This window comes from Saccopteryx leptura, chromosome 4 (assembly GCF_036850995.1).
Source record: "Saccopteryx leptura isolate mSacLep1 chromosome 4, mSacLep1_pri_phased_curated, whole genome shotgun sequence".
NCBI lineage: Eukaryota > Metazoa > Chordata > Mammalia > Chiroptera > Emballonuridae > Saccopteryx > Saccopteryx leptura.
In genome coordinates, this window is record NC_089506.1 from 52,458,663 (window position 1) to 52,486,378 (window position 27,716).

Genomic DNA, 27,716 nt, shown 5'->3' on the forward strand with positions numbered 1-27,716 from the left:
CAATAAATACATATCTATCAACAATTACTTTAAATACAAATAGATTAAATGCTCCAATCAAAAGACATGTGGAAGGCCCTGGCCAGTTGGCTCAGGTAGAGCACTGGCCTGGCGTGCAGGAGTCCTGGGTTCGATTCCCAGCCAGGGCACACAGGAGAAGCACCTATCTGCTTCTTCACCCTTCCCCCTCTCCTTCCTCTCTGTCTCTCTCTTCCCCTCCCACAGCCAAGGCTCCATTGGAGCAAAGTTTGCCCGGGTGCTGAGGATGGCTCTGTGGCCTCTGCCTCAGGCGCTAGAGTGGCTCTGGTTGCAACAGAGTGACGCCCTGGATGGGCAGAGCATCGCCCCCTGGTGGGCAGATGCGGGAGTCTGTCTGACTGCCTCCCCGTTTCTGGCTTCGGAAAAATACAAAAAAAAGAGAGAGAGAGAAAGACATGTGGAAGCTGCCCTGAACAGTTGGCTGAGCAGTAGAGCATTGGCCCAGCATGAGGAAGTCCCGGGTTTGATTCCCAGTCAGGGCACACAGGAGAAGTGACCATCTGCTTCTCCATCCCTCCCCCTCCCCTTCTCTCTCTCTCTCTCTCTCTCTCTCTCTCTCTCTCTTTTTCTCTCTTTCTCTTTCCCTCCCACAGTCATGGCTCAAATGGTTTGAGCAATTTGGCCCCAGGCACTGAGAATGGCTCCATGCCCTCACCTCAGGTGTGAAATAGCTCAGTTCTGAGCAACAGAGCTGAAGCACTGGATGGGCAGAGCATTGCCCCCTAGTGGGCTTGTCAGATGGATCCTTGTTCAGGGCACATGCCAGAGTTTGTCTCTGTATCTCCCCACCTCTCACTTAAGAAAAAAAAAAGACATGGAAGCTAAATGGATAATAAACCCTTGCATATGCTGTCTAAAAGCCTCACTTCAGATAAAAGACACAGACAGACTGAAAGTGTAGGGATAGAAAAAATTATTTCAAAAAAGTGGAAAAAGCAAAGTCTGGAATAGTAATACTTTTACCAGACAAAATAGACTTAAATCAAAGGCCATATAAAGAAGAACCCAGCAATTCCACTTCCAGGTATTTATCTGAAGAAACCCAAAACACTAAATAGAAAAAACATATAAATCCATATTAGATTATATTACAGCATTATTTACAATAACCTAGATATAAAAGTGACCTAAGCGTCTATCAACAGATGAATGGATAAAGAAGAAATGGTGCATATACACAATAGAATATTACTCAACCATAAAAAAGAATGAAATCTTGCCATCTGCAAGAACATGGATGGACCTACAAGGTATTGTGTTGAGGGGAATAAGTCAGACAGAGAATGACAAATGCCATAATATTTATATGTGGAATCTAAAAATCAAAGTAAACAAACAAGCAGAATAGAAACAGACTCATAAATATAGAGAATATTTTGATGGTTGCCAGATGAAAAGTTTGGGGGAATGAACAAAAATAGTAAGATGTACAAATTAGTAGTTACAGAATAGTCATGGGGATGTAAAATTCAACATAGAGAATATAGACTATAATATTGTAATAACTATGTATATTGTCAGATGGGTACTAGATTTATTGAGGTGATCACTTCTAAGTTATATAATATCTAATCACTGGGTAGTACACCTGAAACTAATATTGTATGTCGACTGCAATTGGATAATAAAAAGTTATTTAAAAAATAGTAGCATCAAATATCATTGCTCAAAGATTACTATAACTAATATAATATTAATGAAAATATTTCAGATATTGAAAGAATTGTCAACACATGACACAGAGACATGAAATGAGAAAATGCTGTTGGAAAACTGTTGCAAATAGACTTTTTCAAAACAGGATTGCCACAAACCTTTCATTTGAAAAAAAACGCAGTATCTATTACAAAAGCAGTAAAGTGCAATAAAATGAGGTAGGCCTGTATATCCCATTGGAGAAGTAAAGAAAGTGTAGAGGGATGCTGAAGCTATCCTGGATAAAATCACTTTCTTGTCAGTGAGAAATATTTGTGCTTTGAAATTTTAGATTACTTAAGAAAATGAGAGCCTGATCAGGTGGTGGCACAGTGGATAGAGTGTCAGACTGAAATGTGGAGGACCCGGGTTCGAGATCCTGAGGTTACCAACTTGAGAGCAGGCTGATCTGGTTTGAGCAAAGCTCACCAGCTTGAGCCCAACATCACTGGCTCAAGCAAGGGGTCACTCGGTCTGCTGTAGCCCCCCAGTTAAGGCACATAGGAGAAATTAATCAATGAACAACTAAGGAGCCGCAACAAAGAACTGATGTTTCTCATCTCTCTCCCTTCCTGTCTGTCTGTCCCTCTCTCTGACTCTCTCTGTCTCTGCCACAAAGAGAGAGAGAGAAAGAGAGAGAGAGAGAGAGAGAGAGAGAGAGAGAGAGAGAATACTGGAAGAAAGATGCTCAATTGTTCACCAAATTTTTTAGTGAGACTGAAATGGACATATATCAGAGTGCTTGCCTAGCTCATGATGACCCGTAATCTATGAGCAGCAGACAGCACCCTCAGGGTGCATCCCTAGAAGTCACATTTCTACCACTTGTCACTATTTTTCTAGTAAAGAGGATAGGATGTGTCAACTCAGAGGATGGAAAAAGAAGCCAATAGCAAGGAAAGCTGGTCTTCAGATGGCAGGGAAGTGGGGATAGAATGGGGCCAAAAATATAGAAAGTAGAAGCTAGTAGTTATTTGGCCTCAGAGGGCAAAGTGTATCTAAGATAAACTGACTTGGTTCCTGCAGTTGTTTCATTCTGTTCTAAGTCCCCACAAGGCCTAGTGACATTTCTTGCTTTTTGATCCAAGATGCAACTCTCACTCATAATAAATCCTCTACTTGCTTAAGTTCTAGAAAAGAAGTGTTACTTAAAACCAAAAGAAACTTGAGGAAAATCAGTATCAATTATGTTCCACAAAGTAATGCCGATGCTAGAGAGTACTTTCCCTGACTTGGAGGAGTCCAAAAAGTCATCTTGAATGATCTAATATTTAGGCTAATTATCAGTTGAATAATTTATGGAATGATGACGGCATGCAAGATACTCTTAATCTCTTCCCTTGAAATTTCAATGAATTGAACAACTATAACACAGTGAAGGAACCCTACGTAGGTTCGCAGGTGCACCTGAAAGATCCACGCATCTAATGGACTAATGGTGGGATGGGGTAAAAATGGGGTGGAAAGTAAAATGCATTTGTGATGGGCTTTGGAAAGGAGAGAAGACAAATTTGGAGAGATTGGGTATTTTTTCCTCTGGGGAGAGGGAAGCTTGGACTCTTCAGATTTTGTCTGAGGGGTACAGAGAGGGAAACTCAGAGTTACTGGGTCTCATTCTTCTGGGAAGAGCAGTGAGACAGAGGGGCCGAAGGGGAAATAAACCAGAGGCCAGAGCGTGGGGTCACAGCTGGTATTCCCATGGTCTGCCTGCAGCCCGTACTCAGCAGAGACAGAGAAAGCTAAAGTGCAGCCATCCAGCTTCCCAGATCACACCACCCTCACCTTGCAGTACTGAGAGTGGTATAGACAAGCCCCATTGCTAGCTATCCAGAGCCATTCTCTCCCCTGGGGAACAGATGTGCTCCATGTCCAGTTCCCAGGAGTAACCGGAGCCCTGAGATCGCCATTGCAAGAGCCATAAAGCTGTGCCATGGAGCCAAAGCCATAAGGCTAAAGCTGTAAAGCCCTCACATGTCCCAGCAACCAACACTACTGCTGCTCCACCTACATCATTGTGACAGCAACATCTCAGCAGACAGCCCCAAAACTTCACAGAGCTAAAAGTTGTAATACAGTGACACCTACTGGAAGAAACCTCTCAAAACCGAAATTTATTTTTCTTTATTTTGCCCTTTTTCTTTTTTTTCTTCATATTCTTTATTCTTTTTTTCATTTTCTAAAAATATTTATATTTTTATTTTATTTTTTGAGGGTGTTCAGTTTTTTATATTTTTCTTTAATTTTGATCATTTTTCCTGTGGTTTTTCCTCTTTACTTGTCATAATTTTTACATTTTTTAATCACTTTTTAAATTTTTTTCAACTTTTTTAGTTGTTTTTCTGTTAAGGTTGTTAACAATACCACTCTCAAATGCCATCAAGAAAGAAGAAAGTGGATAACATGGCTACACAAGACAGAGATGTATGTCAGATAAAAAAACAATCTCAATCATATGGAAGCCTTAAAGTTAAATCATAGAGAATTCAAAATTAAAGTAAGAAAAATACTCAATGAGATGTGAGAAGAAACCACTCAGCATCTTAATGAACTCATACAACAAATTAATGAACAAAACAAACACCTCACCAAGGAGATTAAAACTTTAAAAACCTAGATGAAGAACTCAATATATGAGTTAAAGATTGAAGTAGTAAGTTAGCTAATAGAACAAACCAAATAGAGGAAAGAATCAGTGATATTGAAGATAGGCAACTAGAGATGCTACAGAGAAAAGAGGTGAGGAATTCACAAATTTAAAAAAAAGGAGCTCTACCAGAATTGTCGGGCTCCATCAGAAAGAGCAGTATAAGAATAATGGGTAGGACAGAAAAAGAAGAAAGGGAGAAGGGAATAGAGAGCCTATTCAAACAAATAATTGATTATAATTTCACAAACCTATGGAAAAAGATAGAATCTCGAATCCAAGAAGCAAACAAAATGTCAAGTTACCACAACCCAACAGACCTATGCCAAGGCACATCATAATAAAAACTCAATGACAAAGAAAGAATCCTCAAGGCAGCTAGGGAAAAGAAGACCATAACATATAAAGAAAAGCCCATTAGATTATTTTCAAAACTCAATGACAAAGAAAGAATCCTCAAGGCAGCTAGGGAAAAGAAGACCATAACATATAAAGAAAAGCCCATTAGATTATTTTCAAAACTCAATGACAAAGAAAGAATCCTCAAGGCAGCTAGGGAAAAGAAGACCATAACATATAAAGAAAAGCCCATTAGATTATCAACAGATTTCTCAGCAGAAACTCTAGAAGCCAGAAGAGCGTGAACCCAAACACTCAAAGTACTGAAAGGAAGGAAATACCAGCCAAGAATATTAATATTTATTAAAGTTATCCTTCAGATATGTAGGAGAAATAAAAAATTTTCCAGATATACAAAAGCTGAGGGAATTTATCACCAGAAAACCCCCATTGAAGGAAGTGCTCAAAGGGGTTATTTGACCAGATACAAAGAACAAAATATATAAAACTACAAGTAAAAGCTCTAACAAGAATAATCTGTGACAATAACATGAAAACAGAGAGGATAAAGATATGCAGTAGCAAAGGAGAATGCAGTAGAGAAGCATGCATATGACAAAGGTCTCTTTTACGTATGAACATTTTCTTCTTAACCTAATGGTTACAACCCATTAAAAAAACACACTACTGAAACACACAGCTTAAAAAAGAAGAAACAGGGGAAACAAATATGGAATACCAGAAATCAAAAACAACAACAGAAACAAAAAAGAGAAGAACCAAACAAGACACAGAGCTACCAGAAAACAAAACATAAAATGGGTATAGGAAATCCTCAGGTTTAAATAATTACCAAATATGTAAATAGACAGGGTCACCAATAAAGAGAGGGAAGCACCAATAAAGATGCACAGAGTAGCAAATTGAATTAAAGAGCAAAACCCAATCATATGCTGCCTTCAAGAGACACATCTAAACTGCAAGGACAAAAGTAGATACAAAGTGAAAGGTTGGAAAACAATTTTCCAAGTAAATAATATCTAAAGAAAAGCAAGTGTAGCCATACTCATATCTGACAATGCTGACTTCAAGACAATAAAGTTAACCAGAGACAAGGATGGACATTTCATAATGATAAAGAAGACATTGTATCAAGAAGACATAACATTTCTTAATATACATGCACCTAACCAGGGAACACCAAAATAATTAAAACATCTATGAACTGATCTAAAAATAGAAGCAAAAAAACAACTTTGATGGCTTTAGATAGATTATCCAAACCAAAAATCAATAAAAAAATATCGGCCTTAAATGACACTCTGGACCAAATGGACATAATATACATTTATAGGACATTTCATCTTAAAACATCAGATTATACATTCTTCTCCAGTGTGCATGGAACATTCTCAAGGACACCTACGTTAGGCCACAAAACTAACAACTGATTCAGAAAGATTGAAATTACACCAAGCATATTTTCTGATCATAAAGCTTTGAAATTAGAATTCAACTGTAAAAATAAATAAATAAATGAATAAATAAATAAACCCACAAAATTGTGGAAATTAAACAACATACTTCTAAAAATTGACTGGGTCAAAGATGAAATAAAAGCAGAGTCAAAAGATATATACAGCCTGACCAGGCAGTGGCGCAATGGATAAACCATCAGACTGGGACACAGAGCACCAAGGTTTGAAACCCAGAGGTTGCTGGCTTGAGTGCGGGCTGATCTGGTTTGAGCAAGACTCACCAGCTTGAGCTCAAGGTCGCTGGCTTGAGCAAGGGGTCACTCAGTCTGCTGTAGCCACCACCCCCATCAAGGCACATATGAGAAAGTAATCAATGAACAACTAAGGTGCTGCAACAAAGAATTGATGCTTCTCATCTCTCTCCTTTCCAGTCAGTCTGTTCTTATCTGTGCCTATCTCTGTCTCTCTCTCTGTCTACATCACAAAAACAAACAAACAAACAAACAAAAAATATATATATATACAGACAAATAAAAATGACAACATGACATATCAAACTTCCAGGATGATGCAAAAGCAGTAATAAGAGGAAAGTTGCTATCATCACAGGCTTATATCAAGAAACAAGAGAGATCCCAAGTAAATAATATAACCTCACATCTTAAAGAACTAAAAAAAGAACAAAGGCAACACAACATCAGCAGAAGAAAAGAAATACTAAAAATTAGAGCAGAATTAAATGAAATAGAGAACAAAAACACTATAGGAGAAATTAATATAACCAAGAGCTGCTTCTTTGAAAAGATCAATAAAATTGACAAACCCCTGGCTAGACTCACTAATGAAAAAAGAGGAAGGACTCATATAAACAAAATCCAAAGTAAAAGAGGAGATATTACCACAGACATCATAGATATACAAAAGATCATAGTTGAATATTATGAAAGATCAGATGCCACCAAATTCAACAACTTAGAGAAAAAAGATAAATTTTTAGAACTATACAATCTTTTTAGACTGATCCACAAAGAAGTGGAAAATCTAAATAGACCTATAAGCAGAAAGAAAATAGAAACAACTATCAAAAACCTCCCCAAAAACAAAAGTCCAGGACCAGATGGTTACACTAGTGCAGTGGTCAGCAAACTTATTAATCAACAGAGCCAAAAATCAACAGTGCAACGATTGAAATTTAAGAGTCAAATTTTTTAAACTTAAACTATTTATATATAGGTAGGGATATTCCTTATCAAGATAGTGCCTGCACATGGTATTTTGTGGAAGAGCCTCACTCAAGAGGCCAAAGAGCCACATGTGGCTTGTGAGCTGCAGAATTCTACCAAACATTCAAAGATTTGGTACCTATCCTTCTCAAAGTCTTCCAAAAAATAAAAGAAGAAGCAATACTCCTCAGCACATTTTATAAGGCCAATATAACCCTCATACCAAACCTGGCAAGGACAACACAAAAAATATAAAACTACAGACCAATATCTCTAATGAATACAGATGCAAAAATGCAAAACAAAATACTAGCAAATCAAATACAACAACACATTATAAAAATAATACACCACAATCAAGTGGGATTCATTCCAGGAGCACAAGGATGGCTCAACATATTGAAATCAATCAATGCAATATACCACATCAACAAAACAAAGAACAAAAATCATATGATTCTATCAAAAGATGCAGAAAAGGCATTCAATGATGTACAACATCCCTTTATGTTTAAAAACTCAATAAAATCAGAATAGAAGGAAAGTACCTCAACATAATAAAGGCCATGTATAACAAACCATCAGCTAATATCATATTAAATGGTGAAATAATGAAGGCTTTTTCTCTAAAATCGAGAATGAGATATAGCTACCCAGTCTCTCCACTCTTATTCAACATAGGTCTGAAAGTATTAGCCAGAGCTATCAGGCAAGAGAAAGAAATAAAAGGCATTCATATCAGGAAAGAAGAAGTAAAGGTATCATCACATTTTGCAGATGACATGATCCTGTGTATAGAAAACCCCAAAGACTCCACCAAAAAACTATTAGAAATGATAAATCAATACAGTTAAATCACAGGATACAAATTCAATATACAAAATTCTACTGCTTTTCTATAAGTCAACAATGAAACTTTGGAAAGTGAACTCAAAATAACAATTCATTTTACAATTGCAACAACAAAAAAGTAAAGTACTTAGGAATAAACATAACAAAGGATGTGAAGGACCCGTATACTGAAAACTACAAAGCATTATTGAAAGAAATTGAAAAAGACACAATGAAATGAAAAAATATTCCATGTTCATGGATTAGAAAAATCAACATAGTTAAAATGGCCATGTTACCCAAAGCGATATACAAATTTAATGCCATCCCCATCAAAATCCCAATGTCATTTTTTAACAAAATGGAACAAAAAAATACCAAGTGTGTATGGAACTATAAAAAACCCTGCATAGCAAAAGCAATCCTGAAGAAAAACAGCATGGTATTGGTAGAAAAAGAGACATACAGACAAATGGAACAGAACTGAGAGCCCAGAAATAATTTTTTTTTGTATTTTTCTGAAGTTGGAAATGGGGAGGCAGTCAGACAGACTCCCCCATGCAACCAACCAGGATCCACCCGGCACACCCACCAGGAGGCAATGCTCTGCCCATCTGGGGCGCTGCTCAGTTGCAACCAGAGCCATTCTAGCACCTGAGGCAGAGTCCATGGAGCCATCCTCAGCACTCGGGCCAACTTTGCTCCAATGGAGCCTTGGCTGCGGGAGGGGAAGAGAGAGACTGAGAGGAAGGAGAGGGGGAGGGGTGGAGAAGCAGATGGGTGCTTCTCCTGTGTGCCCTGGCCGGGAATTGAACCCAGGACTCCTGCACGCCAGGCCGACACTCTACCACTGAGCCAACTGGCCAGGGCTGAAATAATTATTTTTGACAAAGAAGTCAAAACACACAATGGAGAAAAGAGAGCCTCTACAATAAATTTTGCTGGGAAAATTGGAAAGCCATTGCAAAGGAGTGAACTTGACTACAGTTGGTACTCCTGCACAAAAATTAATTCAAAATGTATCAAAGACCTAAATATAGGATCTGAAACAATAAACTACATAAAAGAAAACATAGGTACTAAACTCAGGGACCTTGGCCATAGAAAACATTTTATGAACTTGACCCCAAAAGCAATGGAAGTAAAGGCAAAGGTAAATGAGTATATCGAACTAAGAAGCTTCTGCCCAGCAAAAGAAACTGACAACAAAAGAAACAACCAACTAAATGGGAGATATTTGCAAACAACAGCTCAGATAAGAGGTTAATATCCAAAATATATAAAGAACTCACAAAGCTCATTAACAAACAAGCAAACAATACAATAAAAAAATGGGGAGAGGACATGAACAGACACTTCTTCCAGAAAGAAATACAAATGGCCAACAGATATGTTAATAGATGCTCATCTTCAATTAGAGAAATGCAAATCAAAACTATGAGATATTACCTTTTACTTGTTAGATTGGCTATTATCAACAAGGCAGGTAATAACAAGTGTTGGAGAGGCTGTGGAAAAAAAAGGAACCCTCATTCACTGTTGATGAGAATGTATAGTAGTACAACCATTATGGAAGAAAGTATGGTGGTTCCTCAAAAAATTAAGAATAGAACTATCATATGACTGAGTAATCTCTCTACTGGTATCTAACCCCAAACTCTAAAACACTGGTACATAAAGACACATGCAGCCCCATGATCATTGCAGCTACATTATTCACAGTGGCCAAGATATGGAAACAACCAAAATGTCCCTCTATAGAGGACTGGATAAAGAAGATGTGGTACTTACTATGGAATACTACTCAACCATAAGAAATGATGACATAGTGCCATTTATGACAACATGGATGGACTCTGAGAATATTATACTGAGTGAAATAAGTAAATCAGAAATAGCTAAGGAGTGTATTATTTCACACATTTGGGATATAAAACCGAGACTTATTGACACAGATAAAATTGAAGTGGTTATCAGGGAGAAAGGAATGTGAGGGAGGGGAAAGGGTTTTATATGAATGGGGAGGGAGAAACGGTGAAAGGAAAGGTGTAATGAAGGATAAATATAAGGTGATGGAAAATGATTTGACTTTGTGATGAGTATACAACATAATCAACAGTTCTAGTGCTATAGAGATGTTCACTTGAAGCCTATATATACTCTTGTTGATCAATGTCACCATGTTAAAGTTAATTTTCTAAATAATATTTTTAAAAAAATAGTTTATCAGTGAGGGTATGATTAAGTAGGTCAAACACCATCTAGGTGTCCGGTAAAATCTAAGAGATGACTTCTCGGTTGAGCAAAACTGATGACTGGTTAATATTTTTTTTTTTTTTTCACTTTTCTGAAGCTGGAAACGGGGAGAGACAGACAGACTCCCGCATGCGCCCGACCGGGATCCACCCGGCATGCCCACCAGAGGGCGATGCTCTGCCCACCAGGGGGCGATGCTCTGCCCATCCTGGGCGTCGCCATATTGCGACCAGAGCCACTCTAGCGCCTGGGGCAGAGGCCACAGAGCCATCCCCAGCGCCCGGGCCATCTTTGCTCCAATGGAGCCTTGGCTGCGGGAGGGGAAGAGAGAGACAGAGAGGAAAGTGTGGCGGAGGGGTGGAGAAGCAAATGGGTGCTTCTCCTGTGTGCCCTGGCCGGGAATCGAACCCGGGTCCTCCGCACGCTAGGCCGACGCTCTACCGCTGAGCCAACCGGCCAGGGCCGACTGGTTAATATTGAAAAATATTTTGTGGAGGCCCTGGCCGGTTGTCTCAGTGGTAGAGCGTCGGCCTGGCATGCATAAGTCCTAGGTTCGATTCCCGGCCAGGGCACATAGGAGAGGCGCCAATCTGCTTCTCCACCCCTCCCCCTCTCCTTCCTCTCTGTCTCTCTCTTCCCCTCCTGCAGCCGAGGCTCCATTGGAGCAAAAGATGGCCCGGGCGCTGGGGATGGCTCCTTGGCCTCTGCCCCAGGTGCTAGAGTGGCTCTGGTTGCAACAGAGTGATGCCCCTGATGGGCAGAGCATCGCCCCCTGGTGGGTGTGCCGGATGGATCCTGGTCGGGCGCATGCGGGAGTCTGACTGACTGCCTCCCCGTTTCCAGCTTCGGAAAAATACAAAAAAAAAGAAAAAAAGAAAGAAAAATATTTTGTGGAATGATCAAGACAGAAGCTGGATTGCAGTGAGTGGAAGAGAAGAATGGGAAAGTAGAAACAAGGGAAGATAACTTTTACAACACTTTTAAGAACCATGACTGGAAGAGGCAAGGCTTTGGTTGGACGGGTATGAAGAATGGGATGAGAAGTTGTTACTGTTATTGTCTAAGTGGGAAAGGCTTCATATTCCAGACATGAAGAATACATGTCACAGGCTCACAGATTTAGAAGATGATATCTTTTGTGGGAAATGATGAGCAGAAGGCATAGTACAATGTAATTGGAAAATAATGTGTCAAGAAGATAAAGAGAGTTTACTCATAATGTACATTACAAGTTTAGTCAAACTAAACTGTTATAAACCAACTGTGCCTGTCCTGAGGTGGTGTAGTGGATAAAGCATCGACCTAGAATGCTAAGGTCACCGGTTCAAAAACCTGGGCTTGGCTGGTCAGGCACATATGAGAGTTGATGCTTCCTGCTCCTCCCCCTCCTCCTTTTTTTTCCTTTCTCTTTCTCTCTCTCTCCCTCTGCTGTCTAAAATGAATAAATAAATAAATAAATAAATAAATAAATAAATAAATAAACCAACTGCTTGAGAGAAAATTATATAAGGGAAAAAATGCATTGCCATCCTCAAATGGAATGCCTGAAAATTAATTACTGTTCCTAACTTATTTGTCCCCAGTGCCTCACCAACATGATTCTTCTTTAATAGATTCATATTTCAAAGTACAGAATGAAAAAAGAAAATGTGCCAGCTAGCAATGGCACGGAGACTATCCACTCAGGTATAACAGTAATTGTAAAAGTGAATATGGTGAGATTTTTAACTCTACTAAACTTACAGATTTGGTCTCCTTTTACAACTCTCATTTCCCAAGAATACAGAATGTGTACCAAATAACTGAACACTTATTTTGTTGACTTTGAAGAATATTTAAAATAAACATAGCATATTTAATAAAGAATTCTCTTTCTAAAATTGTTTTTAGACACAGAAAAATGTTAGCATAGTAAGAGAACTACCTATTGTGAAATGAGCAAAGCATAGAAATAAAAGTATTGAATTAACCATATTTCCTGGAATCTTTAATGTTTTCAAGCCACTGCCATGGCCTTGCTACCACCATCATCATGACCATCACCACGACTATCATCATCACTATCACCATGTCCGTCACTACCCTCCAACATCACCACCACCATTGCCATTACCATCACTATTATCACAACTATCACCACCGCGTCACCAATATCATCAGCAACAGCTAGTTTCCTAGCATGATTCTGAACCATAAGTGGTTTTATGAACCAAAAAATTTAGCTATAGCTCATTCAATCACAACAAAGTTCTGTGCTACCTTTTCACCTGAAACTCATTCTTTCGTTATCTGCAAAATAAATATAATAAAGATACAGATGTAATCCAGTGGCAGTGGTAGAAATGTAGAATTGATACTCAAGGCAGGAGGAAGAGGCACAGGATACCAAGTAACCATGCTGCAATCCTGACTCTCAAAGTACATGGCCTGCTGCAGGATAGATTTTTGACAGGAACTTATAAAAATAGTGTGTGCAGCCAGGGCTTTATTTGTAATGTCCCAGCATTGATAATAAAAAAAAAAAGTGTGGGGGGAGTCAACTAAGCCAATGATGGAGAAAACTAATTTCATGGTAAAATAATTCTAAAATGTATTTAAGGTGCACTGGCAAGACCATTTTCAAAGAAATCTGCATTACAAAACATGCATGGGAATTGAAGACTCCATTCAGATAACCTCCAGTTGCTAAAGAAAAGCTGTTAAACTTTAGCTTTTCCCACTGTTTCATGTAAACAATTTTATGAGGGAGAAAAAGCTTCCTTACCACATCTGCCCTTGTCAAAAGAAAGGCACAGCATGGTGTAAATATTTTGTTGCTTCCATTAGCAAACCTTTCTTTCCTAGGAAAAGACATGAATAAACAAGAAGAAAACAGCGGTGCTGGAATTATTTACTGGCTTCCTTGAAGGAGATCAATATGGAAAAGTAATCGAAAGTGACTTTTTTAGGTCTTGTCAAAGAGAGGAGCTCAGTGGAAGTTTATCTTCCTGTGAACTGTTATATTTTACGTTTAATGCCAAAAGATTCAAGATAAATATTTTACTTCTTAAAACCATCTCAAATTCTAAATTACGGCTTCCATAGCCTCTGTAACTAGGGCCCCGTAGTGCATGTTCAGATTTTTCTTGTAGTTTATGATGATAATACCTACCCTGGCATATGTGTGTTAGATGGACTTAAACTTGAAGTGGGAACTATCTTTCCAACTCAGCTTGGTATTAGCATATCTTTAACTTTCAATTTCCTTGTTTACCTTGCAGAAAAAGATGTGATAGATCACACAGTGTGTGTGTGTGTGTGTGTGTGTATGTGTGTGTAATCTGTTAAGTGAAATTCAAATGGCCACACAAAATTACTCAATTAAATGACCACATAACCAAATAAATGTTCCACCAGTTCAATTTGTGTTCTTATTTGCACTTATTTCATTTTAAAGACATTCAATTTCTTACTCTTTAAGCCTCTTTATATTTATGAGAATAACTGCCCATTCAGGAGGCCTAGCACATCATGACATAAATTGTTTGTACTTTTGTTTCTAAGCCTGCTTTGTCATGTTCTTAAACTTAAGGCTAGATGTTCTCATTTAAGATTGTGTGCATTTAACATGCAAACAGTTGCTGGGAAGTCAATAATAAGGTATATTTAAAGAAAACAGAAAATTTTAATCATTAGGAATGCACAGCATCTTGGATGTCAACATAAAGAAACACAAACAAAAAACACAAATATGCCATCACCCCAGGAATTTGCTTTGAATGAAGTCAGTTCCAGATTTCTGAGTTTCCGTTGGAATCTAGACACTGACTAGTGTTGTTATCAGCTCATACCTAGCCCTTGCATCAGCATAACTCTGTGTTTACTTCTCAGTGAATTTGAACTCCATGGTATAGTGGGGACAAAATGGGTTGAATTGAGAATTCTGACTCTACCCTTTAGTAGTTGTATGACTTTGGACACATCATCTCAATTTCCTCATTTACAAAATGGTGCCAAATAATACTATGTGGTATACTTGTTATGCAGACTAGCTGACTTAATATATGAAGACTGTTAATCATCTAGGTAATGCTAAATTAATTCTGTGGTTGTAATTCTATTTTATTATAATAATTTATTTTTGAAATAAATATTATATGCATTTAAGGTATACAGCAAGATACTTTTTTTTATTGTGTGGCAAGAGAACCTGGAATGTTCTCCCTTAGCTAATTTGCAGTACAAGATGCATATTATTAACTATAGTCATCATGCCGTACATTAGATCTCTAGATTTAGTCATCCTGTATAACAGCAACTTTGTACACTTTGACAAACATCTATTTCCTACACTTCCTAGCCCAGGTGGCCACCATTATACTCTCTTCCATGTATTTGACTTTTTATATTCCACTTACAAGTGAGATCATGTCATATTTTTCTCTTTGTGACTGGCTTATTTCACTTAGCATAATACTCTCCTGACTCGTCCATGTTGTCACAGATGTCATGATATTTTTTTTACAGATGACTAATATTCCACTGAATAAATATCCCACAATTTCTTTATTCATTCATTCATTGATACACACTTAAATGTTTTCATATCTTGGCTGTTGTGAATAATGTTGCAATAGCACCAAAAACTCAGGCAACAAAAGCAAAAATAAACAAATCAGATTACATAAAACTAAAGAGCCCCTGCATTCCAAAAGAACCAATCAACAAAATATACTGCTGACAAAAATTAGGAGATATTTCAAAACAAATATGAAGCAATAAAGTATCCCCTAATTTTTGTGAGGAGTGTATAAAGGTAGCCTATTGATTGGCATAAAATATTTGCAAACCATATATCAAATAAAAGGTTAATCCAAAATACACATCCAAACATAAGGAACTCCTTTTTACTTGAGAGAAAAAAACAACACAATTGAAAATATGCAAAGGACCTGAATGAACATTTTTTTCAAAGAAGACATACAAATGACCAATAGGTATATGAAAAGGTGTTCAACATTGCTAATTATCAGGGAACTCCAAATAAAAACCATGATGATGTTTTATCACCTCATACCTGTTAGGATGGTTAAAAGGCAACCAGTTTCAAGTAACACTGCATATTTTTTTAAACTTTTTTAACATTAACTAACATTTCTTGCTTAGAAGTATAGAAAAATCAAATTCTAGTCCTGGAGACACCATCCTTTTTCTCTACAACGAGGAAGCTTTCTTTGTAACACATGTGCCCTCCCCCATCAATTTATTTCCAATTTAAAAAATGGATGTGTGCCATATCAAATGAGAATGAGATTATCATTCTCATTTGAGAAACTTAAGAAACAGCAATATTAAAAAAAAAAAAAATCAAGGCCTTGTTCGGTTGGCTCAGTGGTAGAGCATCAGCCTGGCATGTGGAAGTCCCAGGTTCAATTCCCAGCCAGGACACACAGGAGAAGCACCCATCTGCTTCTCTATCCTTCCCCCTCTCCTTCCTCTCTGTCTCTCTCTTCCCCTCCTGCAGCCAAGGCTCCATTAGAGCAAAGTTGGCTTGTGTGCTGAGGATGGCTTTGTGGCCTCGCCTCAGGTGCTAGAATGGCTCCAGTTGCAACAGAGCAATGGCCCAGATGGACAGAGCCCCACCCCCTAGTGGGCATGCCGGGTGGATCCCAGTGGGGCACATGCAAGAGTGTATCTCTCTGCCTCCCCACTTCTCACTTCAGAAAAATACAAAAAAAAAAAAAAATCAAAATGATCTGTACTTCTATGTCTCAGAGAGAGTATTGTTAATACTTTGGTTGATTATTTCATTTTAAGATTTTTATTATTGTAAAACTGACCATAATATAGAGAGAACATATGCACATTTTAAAGAATTTTAACAAAGCAAACACCTATGTAGGCATGACCCACTTTTGAAAGTAGAAAATTGTAGCACACATTTGAAGGTCTTTGGGCTCCAACCCCAATTAAAACGGCCTTCCTCATCATGTTTCCATCCTTTCTCCCTGAGCCTAGCGTCTGTTCTGTCTCCTATGAGTTGCAGCCCTAAATAATATATTAAAAGATTTTTGTTTTTTAACTTCACATAAATAAAACCATGCATTATGTATTATTGGAGGCTTGCTTTTCATTCATCATTGTGTCTAAAAGTCATCCACATTTAAAGCATAGCTGTGTTTCCGTTCTCTTCCGTGCTTTGCAGACTCCCACGGCATGTGTAAGCCCCCATGTATTTGACTCAATTGCTGATGGCCATTTGGGTTGTTTTCATATTTTGCTAAGAATATTTTTATGTATATTTCCTGGTACAAGTATTCAATGTTCCCCAGGGTTTCCACACAGCAATGAAGCCACTGGATTCATGAGTTACAGATATCAGACTTACTAAGGAATAGCTAAGTGTTTTAGTCCCTATATACAACCTAACATTTAGTGCTACCCAGCTTCTTAATATTTTCTAATCTGGTAGATATGTGTAGTTTTACTACTGGTAACTATTGAATTGGAGTACCTTTTTCTATCAGCTTTGCCATTCAAGTTTCTCTCTCTCTCTGGGTGTGCATGTGTGCAGACACGTGAGTGTGAACTGTCTTAGCAATATCATTGAATATTTATTATGGATCCTATGTATAACTTTGTGTTGTTTCAAATTAACCAAGGAGGATAGAAAGTTTCTCTGACCATCTATGCCTTTAAATTTTAAACTAAATGTGCAATTATTAGAAATATTATCATGGTTAATGATACCATTATTGATATAACTGCTCAAAATATAACTAGGAATCATTCTACTCTTCTCACTTTCCATTACTCTACCTTCCAGTGGGTGATCAAATTTTACTCTGAGCCTGACCAGGCAGTGGCGCAGTGGATAGATCATCAGACTGGGATGTGGAGGACCTTGGTTCGAGACCCCGAGGTCGCCAGCTTGAGCGTGGGCTCATCTGGTTTGAGCAAAGCTCACCAGCTTGGACCCAAGGTCGCTGACTTGAGCAAGGGGTTACTCGGTCTGCTGAAGGCTCATGGTCAAGGCACATATGAGAAAGCAATCAATGAACAACTAAGGTGTCGCAATGCGCAACAAAAAACTGATGATTGATGCTTCTCATCTCTCTCTGTTCTTGTCTGTCTGTCTCTAACTCTCTTTGTCTCTGTAAAAAAAAAAAAAACTACTCTGACTACTTCTTAGCTACATTGTTAGATCTAGAAAACTGGTTCTTTTCCTTCCACAATAAACATAAGTATATTTATAGGTTCTTCTCTTGAAAGATATCTAGGTTTTTTCCACTTTTTAACTTTACCAACAATGATGTTTCAAACATTTCTGTACAACAGTGCAAGATTTTCTCTAGGATGTATATTAAAAATAGTATTTAGAATTAAAGAAATGTGTGAGCATTTAAAGTTACTAAGAAATCCCAAAAGTGAATAAGGGTTCTGTGCTGCTATCACAACATATAGTTCAGTAGTTTTAGTGGGTGGATAAAGGTTTTTAATTTTCATTTCATAGTCCATCATATGTTTGTGCTGTCTTTTAATTTTCTCTTTTTCTTTCTCCATTTTCTAATACATTGTCATTTTATTTTATTTTATTTTATTTTATTTTATTTTATTTTTTACTGAATTGAGGAGGTTCTTTTGTGTTATTTGGATACTATATAGTTATTTGCCAGTTGTATGTGTTGCAGTTTGTGGCTCATCTTTGTCTTTTTGCTGTAGTTACAGTGTCTTTTGCTAAACAATATCTTAATTTTAATATTGTCAGTTTAAATCTTTACTTGATTGCTTGAACTTTGGTGTCTTGCATTATGTGTATCTTTGCTGAAAAATATCTTTTTCTAATTTGTGATCATAAAAACATAATTTTCTATTTTCTTCTAAACTTTTTATAGTTTTTTCTTTCATACCTAAAATTTTTACTCACTTTCATTTACTTTTTGTAAGAATATGGGAACCCAATTTTAATCCTATCATATGATTAACTAATCATTTGCCCTATATTCATTTACATTGACTGCCATTCTGCAATGATATCTCCATAAATAGTTTTCATATATACCCAAGTCTGTTGGGGTGCTCTTCATTATACTCTGTGGGTCTATATAACAACTCTGTACATTGTCTAAACTGAAATATAAACTTAAATAAGCCTGATTATTTGCAAGAGTTTGTATTACCTGCTCTTCCTTATGAATGTCTGGGGTATTTCTTACACATTCCTTTTTCAAATAAATTCTTTCAAAAGTTCATCTAGTTAAAGAAATACACACAAGTCTTTTGAAGTTTTTATTCAATTGTTATTGAAGTTATAAATAAACTTGGGGAAAATTATTATGTTCCTACCTAGGACTACAATAAAACTCTACATTTGTTTAGATTTTCTTTAATTTTTAGCAATAAAATTTATGATCTATATTTGTTTGTTCCTTTCTTCTCTTTTTCTAACCTCACACATTGTTTCAGTGGGAATATAGGTTTATAAAACTTTTATAGATTTATTTCTTATTACTTTGTATGTGTTGTTATACTAATTTCTTGGTGTTAGCATACAGAAATACAACTCACTTTTATATAATGAGTTTTTTTCCAGCACCTTGCAAAACTGTCTTATTCATTCTAGTAATTTTTAATATATCTTTCCTGAGACTTTTACATAGATACGCTTTGAACAATGACAATTTTGTCTCTTTCTTCCAATTCTTTTTTTTTCTTATTATTACATTGGCTAACCTCCAATACAATACAAAGCAAACAAACAGAAAAACCTTACAATACAATATTGAATAATTTGTGACAGTAAGCATTCTTACCTTGTTCTTAACCTTTAAAAGAATGCTTTTAATATTTCACCATTAGTTGGGTGTTTGATGTAGGTTTTCCATAGATTCCTTTTACCAGATGAATTAAGTTTCATTATTCTCCTACTTTGCCCAGATGTTGAAATTTATTGAATATTTTCCTGAACCTGTTGTTTAAAAGATCCTAGAGTTAAAAAAAAAACTATTTAAGGTGTTTTAATGCTATATTACATTAATAAATTTGCTAGCATTAAATAAAATTTACATTCCTAAGATAACATTATACACTATCTTTTTTTTAGGTGTGTTTAAATTATGTGTGCTAAATCTTTAATTAGATACTTGCATCTTTGTTCGTGAGAAGAGTAGCCTACAATTTTTCTTTCTTCCAATGTCCTTGCTTCCTTGCCCAGTTCTATAGCAAGATTATCCTGGCTTCATATAATAAGTTTGAGATTGTTCCTTCTTTCTTCTCAGAAATAGTTTATGTAACATTTGCATTACCTGTTCCCCATCTATCTGGTAGCCCTGATGTGATAGTTCAAGGTCTTATAGATTTGGCAAAAACTCTCATAGTGAAAGCCAACTTTAGAGCTCATTCACCTTGCAGAATTAAAGCTTTAGCTTTAGTTTCGGCCTCCTTAGGTTTGTTCCTTTTGTGTTCTCTCAGCAATGCATTTTAAAGGATTTTTATAATATTTTTTTACCAGCCTGTGCTTATTTTAATTAGGTGGTCTTTCATACTGTCAGAAATGATATGCCAGTGGCTATGTTCTTCTAACATTTGATCTGTCTTTACTTCTGAGATTGTCTATTCAAATCCATCTACTATATACCATGTCTACTCTGGCATATAGTAGAGGCTCAGGTAGTATTTATTAACAGAACAAATGAACACTACAACTGTGTACAACATATTTTGTTGTTGTCCTTATCACAATTCATTATAATTTCTACTGACATGTTTGTCACCGCAACAGAACTGACAGCTTTTGAAGAATATGAAGCTGTTTATGTCTGTTTTAATGTCTTCGTGTCCCCAATGTCTGGCACATAAATATACAGATAAATCAATCACTGTAGTTAATTTGAATATATGTAGGTTAAATTTTACCCAGATGCTTTTTAATCTGCTACCAAATAGGTAATTAATGCAATGCAAGGAAACCAAGATGTAAATTATTGAATTCTGCAGCAAAGTAAATTTACTGTCATTTAATTAGGTGCATTTCCCACTTCGTAGACTTGCTTATGTAAATCTCAGATAATTAAAAGCCTACAGTGAGTTGTTCAATAGTACTTATGATGCTTTTTTCGTATCTGCCCCAGGCAGCTGGTTTTTGGCAGTAGTCATCCAGCTCACACGCATTATTTGAACATAAGTTATGCTTCTTGACAAGATGCTCTGAACGTACAGTAGAAGGAGGGATTCAAGTGGGCCTGTACTGACCAGGCACCCTGCCAGACCCTATTTACTTAACCAAAAACTACTTATAAATAGAATTTAGAGTCACGTGAGCTATTTTAATTCTTAAAGCTACTGTTAAGTGAAGTAATAGCCTTCCACAGTTTGCTATGAAGTATAAGACATAAAAAAATCAATATCTATGCACACTTAATTCGCTGAAGAAAAACAAATGCATCTGCAATAACTGACAGCATCTAGTTTCAGAGTGTGTCTGGACAGACCGGGCCAATGACTAGGTGACCCTGCTGTCTTCAAAGTCTAAAAACAGCAAGATGTATCCTAACCATGAGTGCTCAGAGAAGACAAGCCAACAAAACATATATTTCCAAGTTATCATGGAGTCTTACAGAAGATATAAGAGCCCTAAAAAGGAAAGTGTTCCAGGATAAAGTTTAATCACCAAATTAAAATAATTTTTTTCTCTATATAAAACCATCAACAACATAAATAAATAATAAGTAGAAGAATTTCAAACAAGTAAGTTGCTTTCACAATTAAACTCCTTTAGTTTTTTCAAGTTCTCGGTAAATATCTGAAAGTCTAAGGCCAGACCTTCCTGTCCATTGTTGGTTTGCTTCCTGCTCCTACATACCCACATCACAGTGGCTGGGTTAAAACCACAGAAGAATGGTTCTGTCCTGGAGAAAACAACCCACTTTCACAAAAATTATTTTTTGGCTATAATGTGTCATGTATAATATCTTGGCTCTGTCGTGAGCTCCAAATAAAAGAATCTAATAAAACTCCTGCCTTTATTAATTGCACTATAATGCATTTAGCTACTCAAAACTACTTAAAGTAAACCAACTTGCTCATTAATCATCATTCCAGTTACAAAGAGAATCAAGCAAATAACCTTTCAAAATGTTTCTCAGGTCAAACTTCAAATCATTCCTACAACTTTCAAACACCGAATTTTAAAGGGTGGTTTACAATTATATGCACATGCTATAACCAGTTAATTAAAGTAGATCTTAATTACACCATTATTCACTTCATCATTTTTAAGTTACAAAAGCAAATGTGAACACTGATCAATCCCTTCAGCATGGAGGGCATTATTCTCCAGAAGGTAGGAGTACAGCCTTTTGTATGCTTACAGCTAGGAAAGGGACATACTAGGCAACATTACTAAGTATTGTTCAAAACAGGAGAAAATTTAAATCACCCTTTTACCTGGAGAATATGGAGGGATGAACATATTGCAACACAGCAACAGTAGAAATCTGAGAGCCCACCTTTATTCCAAAACTGCATGTCTAGTTCTGATTTCAGGGATATAAATTGACCCACTTAGAATTGTACCAGTATTTTCAGATATACTAAGCATTTTTCCTTATTGTTTTATACTCTGCCATGAAATTAGTATGTCTTTAACAGTTTGTTGGACTTTTCCAAGGCAATGACCAAGATGATCTTCATTATCAGCAATTCAATGATGACCTTGACATCCCTTTTTTGAGGTCATTCATGTCTTTTTGGTTTAGAACAAGGTAAAATATATATTTTTTTTCCTTTGCTTGATGACTCCTACAGAAATTTGTTTTTTCTTCCTTATTGATGATAAAATAAAAATCAAATGAGTATAAATTATATTAGCAGAAAAGCGCCAATAACTATGCCCCACTCTCTCCTGTCAATTCCAATTACAGACTGGATGTGTCCTCCCTTGTCACATCACCTCTTTTTTACAAACCCCTTCATTTTCATCAGTGTCTATTGCAGTCTCCCCTTCCCTGATGGTTTTAATAATGTCCCAGCTCCCTCTGAATATGTATAGTAGGAAATGGATATATAATTTGGGAATTTCAAATCTCAAACTGCAATTCAAAGATCATCTTTTTTTTCCCTTTGATAACCCGACAAATGTAACAGATAGAGCAGGACAGTCTCTTAAACTGGTTCCAAATGTTATAAAAGAAAAGTCAGATCAGAGCCACAGCACCTTGAGTCTGAAATGCAGCTGCTTGCCCAGGCTTTCTCCCCTCTCAATTACTTCCTGCTTCTTCCAGCGAGCTGAACTTTATCTTAACACTCAAGAGAAATGGCTCCATTAGAAAAACTGAGTAAAACACATTAAAAAAAAACTTGTTTGGATGTTTTGTTATAAGATGGAAGTATCATTAATCATATGTCACACAGCCAATCTATACATCTTATATAATTTTGCTACAAGCATGATTATATGAACGAATACATAAAATAGATACAATTTTACATTACTAATATGCAATGTATTCTTGATTCTAAGTCATCAGCCAATTATCCTCGAGCAGAGTAAGGCCCAGTAAATGCTTTTGAATGAATAAAGGTAAGATCATAGTATGAGAATATGTAATATAAAATAAGGGTTGTGTTAACCTGGCTAATGATAAAAGAGAAAACACTATTACACTCTTAGACAAAACGATTCTCTTTTTATCGTTCCATATTCCCAGTTCCTAAAACTATATACAAAACTGCAGAAAAAGAAAAAGTTACCTATCAGAATATAGAAAGAATGGAATAGGGGTATTATTTACTAGCTAAGGTCCTATTAGCAGACTTATTGAGCAAAAATTTAAAAAATTAAAGAAGCATTTGACATTTAAAAAAAGAACATGAGGAAAAACAAATTTTAAAATGTGTCAATGTATTCATGTAATTTATATTGTACTAAAATACTTTAAATCTTCTTACTCAAGAGTATCTAATGATGAAATTTCCAGGCCTAAATTAACAGAGTCATTTCTCCTTGATACAGAAATAGGTTCCTATTGATCAAATTCAGCAGAGGGCAAACTAAGCAGTCTTGTCTGCCCATCTGTATGTGTTTTGCCAGCTCAGAATATCCCTAAAGAGGGACAGAAGTGCTTAGAATCAATACTGTCCAATCCGATTTTTTTTCATGGTTATGAAAGAGTGTTCGGTAATTAAGAAGTAATTCCATTAAAATGTTTAACACCTATACTATAATCAACTGGGATCCAGATGATTCTCTGTTTATGAAATCCTATTTAGGAGTTCACTTTGTACATCACATTTATGTAACTGCCACATTGTTACCAAACAGTAACAGTTTTCTGTACCACATGAGCTGCCAGAAGTTGCAAGTTTAAGGGAAAATCACTTTATATTGTTAGAGGTTTAAAATTCTTTTAAAGAGGCTCCTCCCGGTTTTATGAAGCTTGTGATGTTACACATTTTTGCAATTTAAACTAAATTTTCCCCCTAAGTATTTTAAAGATAAATGTCAATCTGGCCATATTCAAATGACAGATATTTTCCATTATAAGGACAAATAAGTATTTGACACTTGAATATATGTTTTAGAGCAAGCATAAAATAAAAGGTGGGATTCTAACCAGGGTGATTAAACTAATTGTAATTAATCTTCATGTAACCAATAAAATTTAAGTTATATAGAAAGATAGATATCAGCATTTTTGCCTATTAGTTTTCTATTTTATTAAAATATTTTAAATATAAGTTTGAGATTAAAAATTATTTGCATATACTATGGATAGTTATGGTAATAATTCATAAAGATTAATTTATTTCATATTCATGCAATCATTATAAATATGTACAATGGCAACACTTTAAAAAAAACAAAAAAAACAACTCTAGACAACAACTAAATTCTTTTTTTTTTTTTTTTAAATATGGAACACTTCATGAATTTGTGTGTCATCCTTGCGCAGGGGCCATGCTAATCTTCTCTGTAACATTCCAATTTTAGTATATGTGTTGCCGAAGCGAGCACAACAACCAAGTTCTTAATGTGAGATTGGAAAAATATTAAAATCAGGACTGTGTATAATATCCATGACTTATGCCAAAAATCAGATGTAAATATAAGTAGAGTTTTACAATTTCATAAAATTGAAATTATAGGCAAAAGCAGATGGGACCAAGAAAACCTCAGTTTAAATATCATCATCACTAGGGGAAAGAGCTCTTGGAACGTTCTTAATTATATGTCACTTTCCCAGGTGAATTTAAAATAAATCTATGCCCTGGCCAGTTGGCTCAGTGGTAGAGCGTCGGCCTGGCATGCAGAAGTCCCAGGTTCGACTCCTGGCCAGGGCACACAGGAGAAGCGCCCATCTGCTTCTCCACCCCTCCCCCTCTCCTTCCTCTCTGACTTTCTCTTCCCCTCCCGCAGGGAGGCTCCATTGGAGCAAAGATGGCCCGGGCGCTGGGGATGGCTCCTTGGCCTCTGCCCCAGGCGCTAGAGTGGCTCTGGTCGCAACAGAGCGATGCCCCAGAGGGGCAGAGCATCGCCCCCTGGTGGGCAGAGCTAGCCCCCTGGTGGGTGTGCTGGGCGGATCCTGGTCGGCTGCATGCGGGAGTCTGTCTGACTGTCTCTCCCCGTTTCCAGCTTCAGAAAAATACAAAAAAAATAAAATATAAATAAATAAATAAATCTGACAGAAACAAAACAGTCCTCTAAGAACTTAAATCTAAGACTATTAGAACTGAAAAAGGACATGCATAATAAATATACAACAAGAGATATTTACATAATATATAAGATTAAATATTGTATAACATCACTAAAAAATGCACTTGCTTATCACTTAGGCAAGTTCATTTACACGTCAATAATTTATGTGACTGAGGTAGAGGGCTGTTAATTCAAAGCTTGGATAGAGTGGGTGACTGCCTCGTCGGAAAACTGCTTACAAATGGATAATGCATATTCTGATTAATCTACTCGTCATCATTTTTACACAGCAGAAATGATTCATAGCAAGGGTCAAAGTGCTGATTGTACAACTAGATCAATTTGGTCTTTTCCAGTTTTATACAACAATAATTATAACAAAAGGATCAAAACACTGATTACACAGTCACTAAGACAGAAAATAAATTTATTCTTTCCAAAACTTAACCTAGAAGAGCTGAGTTTTTACAATTCCATTGAAGTCTCAAATTCCAATGAAATATACACATAAAAAAAAAGCATTCAGAGGCCCTGGCCAGTTCGCTCAGTGGTAGAGCATCAGCCTGGCATGCAGAAGTCCTGGGTTCGATTCCGGGCCAGGGCACACAGGAGAAGCGCCCATCTGCTTCTCCACCCCTCCCCCTCTCCTTCCTCTCTGTTTCTCTCTTCCCCTCCTGCAGCCGAGGCTCCATTGGAGCAAAGATGGCCTGGGCGCTGGGGATGGCTCCTTGGTCTCTGCCCCAGGCGCTAGAGTGGCTCTGGTCGCAACAGAGCGATGCCCCGGAGGGGCAGAGCATCGCCCCCTGGTGGGCGTGCCGGGTGGATCCCGGTGGGGTGCATGCGGGAATCTGTCTGACTGTCTCTCCCCGTTTCTGGCTTCAGAAAAATACAGGAAAAAAAAAAAGCATTTAGAGAAGTTGACTCTTCCTCAAAAGATAGCATAGCTTCGTCACCCTGCCAGGAACAACTCAGAGACTGTATTGAACTCAAGAGGCCTAGGTTTAGCCATCACCTTTTAAAAGATATTTTTCTATAGTAATTCCACTGGCCTGGTTATTAACAGGGATACAGGCTGTCTGTTTCCACTATAAAAACCAGCAGTAAAGAGTTTTAAACTAACATAAAATCCAGGAGATAACTTGACCATGTTCATGTTGGTTTATAATAAAGACAGTTCTAAATGGCCTAACCACTAAAATTTTATTTCAAAAGTACACTGAAAGTACTCAAAATAATCAACTATTCAAGTTCAAGCCCTAACCACCTAATTTCTTTTAAACTTATTTCATTGTAAAGTGCTGAGGAAGTAAATGTGTTGCCTACATAGTAGATACTCAATAAAGGTTTGATAGGCTGACTGATGCTTGATCATTCCCTTGTGTGCTGAAAACATGATTTTATGGAGCTAATATTTATTGGGGATCCTCTTACTCTGTTAAGATTCCTTGGTTAGTTTACTTCATTCTAACTTCACGCCAAATAAATTTTAAAGCAAAACGGTCTTGGTAAAAATCAGCGGTCAAATTGACAGACAAAAATGTAGAGAAGAAAGCAGTGTCCTGACTCAAAATGCAGAAAAAGGAGAAAATTACATCATGCACCCTCCCACACACAGTTATTCCGATTTATTTCAGCATATCGAAGACACTGTATATTCCTCTGCTGGCCTGGCATGAAGGCAGACATCATCTTTTTTAGGGTTCAATAATATCATTCCTCAGTAATAACAGAAGTGTCAGAAATAAAACTCATTAGAGCCAAACTAGATAATTAGCTACTAGATTCAAAGTCTTAAAATGCCAGCACTTCTGTTGTTCCCAACCATTATACTCAAGATATGAGGATTCTGCTGTCCATAGTGACCCACAGTCAAACTGGCTGCAGTTAAAGATCTTTTTGGATGCAAACCAGTTGTTCCATCTAGTAAAAAAAAAAAAGCCCTAAGTGTTTTCAGTTGTAATCAGAAAGCTCTGATGCTTTAGTACAGTGGTCCCCAACCTTTTTTGGGCCACAGACCGGTTTAATGTCAGAAAATATTTTCACGGACCGGCCTTTAGGGTGGGACGGATAAATGAACAAAATAAAATTATGCAACTGGTGTAAAAACTGTGGTATTTTTAAATATAATTGTTGAACTTACGAGACAAGCATCAAGAGTGAGTCTTAGATGGATGTAACAGAGGGAATCTGGTCATTTTTTAAAAATAAAACATCGTTCAGACTTTAATATAAATAAAACAGAAATAATGTAAGTTATTTATTTTTTCTCTGCAGACCAGTACCAAATGGCCCACGGACCGGTACCAGTCTGTGGCTTGGGGGTTGGGGACCACTGCTTTAGTAGACACCCAGCCAACAAAAGAGGGAGCATCATACATAAGCACATTTTAGTATTATAATCAATGCAACTTGAAAACATTGATCTGACACATTAGTATTATGAATAACCATTGTGCTGCATGGTAATTAGCGATAAATTCTAAGTCATTCATATAAATGACTAAAATTAATGTTAAGTTTACACAGCAAAATCA

At 36.8% G+C, this 27,716-nt stretch overlaps 1 protein-coding gene and 1 non-coding gene across 4 annotated transcripts in view; both read right to left on the bottom strand.

Moving 5' to 3' along the window:
* Positions 1-27,716, bottom strand: part of HS6ST3 (heparan sulfate 6-O-sulfotransferase 3) — a 914,631-nt gene that overhangs the window by 421,800 nt on the left and 465,115 nt on the right. The window lies entirely within an intron of this gene.
* On the bottom strand, positions 24,392-24,498 carry LOC136404611 (U6 spliceosomal RNA). Its single transcript, XR_010751332.1, has one exon. It is a non-coding gene; the product is annotated as a U6 spliceosomal RNA (small nuclear RNA).